Source organism: Micromys minutus (assembly GCF_963924665.1).
Source record: "Micromys minutus genome assembly, chromosome: 5".
NCBI lineage: Eukaryota > Metazoa > Chordata > Mammalia > Rodentia > Muridae > Micromys > Micromys minutus.
Window position 1 is genome coordinate 60132587 of NC_137974.1, and position 6667 is coordinate 60139253.

Genomic DNA, 6667 nt, shown 5'->3' on the forward strand with positions numbered 1-6667 from the left:
AGCACCATATTGGGTGATATAATTTGTGAATTTAGAATATTTAAAGATGGATTTTGTTTTCTTGTTGTTGTTGTTGTTGTTGCTGCTGAGCCAAATGAAATTTATAAAGGCAGAGGATGCTCATCAAATCAGGCACTGAGAAGTAGAGATTCCTTGTGCTAGCATACCTCTGTGCTCTTCCCAGATGGCAATGCTGCGATCCTTCAGAAAACACAGAGTAATGACCACAGCTGGGAGTCCACCCACTGTAAGGCATGAGGCATTTGGGTGGTGGACAATTCCCCCTTCTTGATAGTGAACTCAATTGTTATACGTAGGCACCATTTACAAGTAACATAGACAAGCCGAAGGGGCAGATGGGACAAATAATACAATCGAAATATAGAAAAATATTTATCAAGGTAGTTTGGATGAGTGTGTGTGCATGTGTCTGAGAGAGAGAGAGAGAGAGAGAGAGAGAGAGAATATTTGTGTGTGCTCATGAGTGTTTGAGTACATGTGTGATGTATACAGTGTGTGTAATTGCATGAGTGTATGAGTGTGTGGTTTATGTATGTGTGTCTATGATATATACACGAGTGTGAATGTGTGATAAATGCACACAAGTGTGTGTATGATGTATACCCATGAGTGTGTGGGTTCAAGTGTATGTGCAGTCCAGAGCAGGCTGTCCCCCTATTCCTCTGTTGCTCCTCTTGTCTGTCTTGCTACTTTGAGACGGGGCCTCCCAATGATCTTGGAGCTTACCATTTGTTCTAGGCTGACTGGCCAGGAAACTCTTGGGACTCCACTAGTCTCCTTTTCCAAAGCCAGAGTCACCAACATTCACAGTCATGCCCAAGCCTCTTATATGGGTGTAGAAAATTCTAACCCAAGTCCTGTGCTTACCCACTGAGCTACCTTCCTGCCCCAGAGATATTTCATTTAATAAAGATTGTCTAGGCATAAGGAGACTGACCTGAACATTGCTTTAGCAACACGTAATGTGGGGTAGTTCAAGAACGCTCACTGCTACTCCCCTCCCTGAGGACTCCTGGCTACAATCCTCTACATTTTCATAATCATCTTTATGAAGATGGACTATCCTTCTCAAAGCATTGTTGGGAGAAGCAAGTGAAATCTACGAGTAAACCCTCAGCATCCAGCAGACTGCATAGGGGTTCTGTGCTAGTCTGACAACTCAGCACGACCTGAGATAAACATAAGACTTCTAGAAGAGGAAGAAAATGGTGGAGAATTAACATAATCAATCATAGCACATTTCAGTGCATCTGATTAGTATGCATTTGGAAACTTACTCTTCGTCAGTAAACTAATCCCCGTGAATCACAGTGATTGCATTTGCATGCTGCAATAATTTCAACCTTCAAAAGTCAATCACAGACATCATTTTTTTTATGTGCATAGGAACACATTAAGTAGGCAGGCATCTCTAGAGCCATTTAAAGATAGAAATTTATGCCAAGGATGAGTCTGCCCTCATGGTATTTAGGGTCCAGGTCCCATCAAGATGACACTGAGTTTCCACTATACACACACACACACACACACACACACACACACACACACACACACACATACACACACTTTTCTAAAAATGTGCTTCCTAAAAGTGAACCTGAAAATACTGGATGCTACAGGTGATTCATAGTGATGGATAATTCATTGAAATAAAGATGGTCATTTTCAAAAATCATATGCAAACGTTTGAAAGAATCATGTTCAAATCACTCTAAGGACTGAGAACCTCTGGTGCTTCTGCGTCCAGAGTCCACGAGGGGGCACCATTGCCCACCGTATCTGATCTCTCTCTCTCTCTCTCTCTCTCTCTCTCTCTCTCTCTCTCTCTCTCTCTCTCTCTCTCTCTCTCTCTCTCTCTCTCTCTCTCTCCCTAAATCTTGACTAGCGACTGCTGAAGCAAAAATCCTTTCTCAGAATGGAGTCAGCCTTGCAGCTTTCCCCTAGGTGTTTCTGCTTTCAGGAGGGTATCTTCACATTCCACACGTTATTAAATGCATGGGATCAGTGTGAGTCATGCTGCTTAGAAATCGATTTTACTTATAATTCACTTAACAACTCTTACAGCTTTAAAAAAGTTTGTGTGTGTGTGTGTGTGTGTGTGTGTGTGTGTGTGTGTGTGTGCATGTGAGTGAGGCCAGAGACTCATTCCTCTCTGGTATTGGACACATTCCTCTCTCTACCTTATTTTTATTTCATTCTTATTTATTTATTTATTTGAAGTTGGGGTTTATTGAGCTTGAGACACGCTGGTTGGCTAAGCTGGCTAGGCATTGAGCTTGGGACATCTATGTTATGTTTTGTTGTGATTGCCTGTGCCCAACCTTCAGTTCTAGGATTAGACATGTGTCTTTATGTGGTGCTGAGGATCTGAACTTTGCTCCTCCCGCAGACACTACCATTAAGACATTTCCCCAGCCTCTGCCTTTGGAAACCATTTTTTAATGCAATCATTTTTTATTGGATAATTTCTTTACTTACATTTCAATGTCATTCCTTTTTCCGGATAGCCCCTCTGGGATCCCCCTCTCCCATCCTCCTTCCCTGCCTCTATGAGAGGATTTCCCCACTAAGCCACTCCCTCCCACCTCTCCACCCTGGCATTCCCCTACATTGCAGTATTGAGCCTTCACAGGGCCAAGGATCCTCCGCTACATATTCAGCTGTAGCCATGAGTCTCTTCATGTGTACTCTTTGGCTGGTAGTTTAGTCCCTGGGAGTTCTGATGGGTCTGGTTGGTTGATATTGTTGTTCTTCCTGTGGGGTTGAAAACCCCTTCGGCTCCTTCAGTCCTTTTATTAACTCCTCCATTTGAGATTCCATTGTCAGTCCAATGGTTGGTTGAGAGCATCCAATTCTGTATTTCTCAGGCTCTGGAAAAGCCTCTCAGGATACAGTCATATCAGGCTCCTGTCAACATTCACTTCTTGGGATCCACAATTTGGTCTGGGTTTGGTGACAGATTATGGGATGGATCCCCGGGTGGGGCAGTCTCTGGATGACCTTCCCTTCAGTCTCTACTCCACACTTTGTCTCTGTATTTTCTCCTGTGAATATTTTGTTTCGCCTTCTAAGAAAGACTGAAGCATCCACACTTTGGTCTTCCAACTTCTTGAGCTACATATGGTCTGTGAATTGTATCTTGGGTATTCTGATCTTTGGGCTAATATCCACTTATCAGTGAATGCATACCATGTATGTTTTGTGTGTGTGTGTGTGTGTGTGTGTGTGTGTGTGTGTGTGTGTGTGCATGTGTGATTGGGTTACCTCACTCAGGATGATATTTTCTAGCTCCATCCATTTGCCTAAGAATTTCATTAAGCCATTGATTTTAATAGCTGAGTAGTACCAATTTTAGTGCGTAAATGTACCACATTTTCTGTATTCATTTCTTTGTTGAAGGACATCTGGGTTCTTTCCAGCTTCTGGCTATTATAAATAAGGCTGCTATGAACATAGTAGAGCATGTATCCTTGTTATATTTTGGAACATCTTTTGGGTATATGCCAAAGAGTGGTATAGCTGGGTCCTCAAGTAGTACTATGTCCAATTTTCTAAGGAACCTCTAGACCGATTTCCAGAGTGGTTATACCAACTTGCAATCTCACTAAAAATGGAGGAGTGTTCCTCTTTCTCCACATCCTCATAAGCATCTGATGTCTCCTGAATTTTTTATCTTATCCATTCTGACTGGTGTGAGGTGGAATCTCAGGGTTGTTTTGATTTGCATTTCCTTGATGACTAAGAATGTTGAACATTTCTTTTGGAAGCTTCCAAAGAGATAAAATGGTGTATACTTATGGTGTACATATAGTGCTTTGATATGTGTGTGTGTGTGTGTGTGTGTGTGTGTGTGTGTGTGTAAGGGGGGGCTAACTATACTTAGCTTACTTCATAGACTTCCTATTCTGTATGGTGAGAACACTTAAAACATGTTCTCCAATCAACTTTCCAACATAGTTTTTATTATTAACTCTAGTCACTAACTGGTACAACAGACTTGTTTAGCTACTTTCAGAGGTGCCAGGACAAAATACCTGATTAAGGCAACTCACAGGAGCCAAACAATTTATTTTGGCTCATAACTGTATGCATGTCTAACCTGCAGTCTGTGGGCTGCATGTAACCTGATAGCAATGACTGTGGCCAGACACATTTGTAGATGACAACATCCTGGATACCCCTGGGAGCTGAGCATTCTGTCCTGGCAAAGGAAGACACTGAGGTGGGAGTGATTCATGTCTGTGGCAGGGAAGACTTTGCTCACACCTGGGGATATCAAAAAACTGAGAAATATCCTGTTTCCTGTTTCTCTGATTATTTCTAGGACTCCAACCCATGACACTGTACCACCCACAATCTTTCCTCCCTGTAACCTGGAAACACACTCAGACACAACCAGAGGTGTGTCACCTACATGGTTTCAAATCCAGTCGAGGGAATAATAGAGTAACTGTTATAAGACCAGATATTAGTTCCTTTTCTGTTATGGTCAAATATCAACTTATGAAAGGAAGAGATTATTTTGGCTTATAGTCCACAGTCTACCATGGTGGGGAGGCATGATGGTTGATAGTGGCAGGGAAGGTGACATGTATATGGCATGGTGGCCCAAGCAGAGAGCTGATGAGAGATCACATTTTTAAACACAAACATGAAGCTGAGAACGGTAAGTAGATCCATAGGTTGAAACTACAAAATCTCAAAGTCCTTACCAAGTGCTGTACTTCTTCCAAGGCTGCACTATTTCTGCTTACAGCACCCCTACTGGCAAGCAAGAGTTCAAACACCTGAGCCTATGGGGAACGCTTCTCATTCAAGCCATCATAGACTACTTGAACTGTTGCCTCCTACTTGAAGTTTTGTATCATTTTACCAACACGTCCTTACACGAATTCCTTCCCTAGGGTCTGACAACCACTATTACATTCTCTTCTTCTGGACAATTCATTGTTTTACAGTCTACATAGAAGTTAGTACGTGTAAGATAGGGTTTCTGAGCCTGATTTAACACACTTAGAACAATGTCTTCCAGGTTCAACTATGTTGTTTTTTTTTAGAGATTCATTTATTTATTATATATGAGCACATTGCTGCTATCTTCAGACACACCAGAAAAGGGCATCAGATCCCATTACAGATGGTTGTGAGCCACCATGTGGTTTCTGGGAATTGTTCCCCCTTCTAAGAAGGACTGAAGCATCCACCCTTTGGTCTTCCTTCTTCTTGAGCTCCATATGGTCTGTAAATTGTATCTTGGGTATTCTGGGCTTTTGGGCTAATATCCGCTTATCAGTGAGTGAATACCATGCTCTTTTGTGACCAGGTTACCTCACTCAGGATGATATTTTCTAGTTCCATCCATTTGCCTAAGAATTTCATGAAGTTGTTGATTTTAATAGCTGAGTAGTACTCTATTGTGTATATGTACACAAATTCTGTATCCATTCTTCTATTAAAGGGCATCTGGGTTCTTTCCAGCTTCTGGCTATTATAAATAAGGATGTTATGAACACAGTGAAATATGTGTCCTTGTTAGATGTTGGAACATCCTTTGGGCATATGCCCAGGAGTGGAATATCTGGGTCCTCAGGTAGTACTATGTCTACTTTTCTGAGAAACCTCCAGATTGATTTCCAGGGTGGTTGTACCAGTTTACAATCCCACCTCTTTCTCCACATCCTCACCAGTATCTACTGAAGTTTTGATTTTAGCCATTCTGACGGGTGTGAGGTAGAAACTCAGGATTGCTTGGACTTGGATTTCCCTGATGACTAAGGATGTTGAACATTTCTATAGGTGTTTCTTGGTTAAGGAAGGAATTAAAGACTTTCTAGAATTTAATGAAAATGAAGAGACAACATATTGAAACTTATGGGACACAATGAAAGCAGTGCTAAGAGGAAAACTCATAGCTCTGAGTGCCTCCAAAAAGAAACTGGAGAGAGCATACACTAACAGCTTGACAGCACACCTGAAAGCTCTAGAACAAAAGGAAGCAAGTATACCCAAGAGGACAGACTACAGGAAATAATCAAACTCAGAGCTGAAATCAATCAAGTAGAAACAAAAAGACCTACAAACACACACACACACACACACACACACAAAATACCAGGAGCTGATTCTTTGAGAAAATCAATAAGATAGATAAATCCTTAGCCAGACTAACCAGAGGACACAGAGACAGTATCCAAATTAACAAAATCAGAGATGAAAATGGAGACATATGAGGAAATAAAAAAATTCATTAGATCCTACTACAAAAGACTATACTCAACAAAACTAGAAAATCTGGATGAAGTGGATAATTTTCTAGACAGATGCTAGGCACCAAAGTTAAATCAGAATCAGATAAACCATCTAAACAGTCCCATAACCCCTAAAGAAATAGAAGTGGTCATCAAAAGTCTCCCAAACCCCCTCAAAAAAAGCCCAGGACCATATGGGTTTAGTGAAGAATTCTATCAGACCATCAAAGAAGACATAATGCCAATACTTCTCAAACTACTTCACCAAATAGAAATAGAAGGAACACTACCCAATTTGTTTCATGAAGCCACAATTATGATCATACCTATACCACACAAAGACCTGACAAAGAAAGAGAACTTCAGACCAATTTCCCTTATGAATATCGATTCGAAAA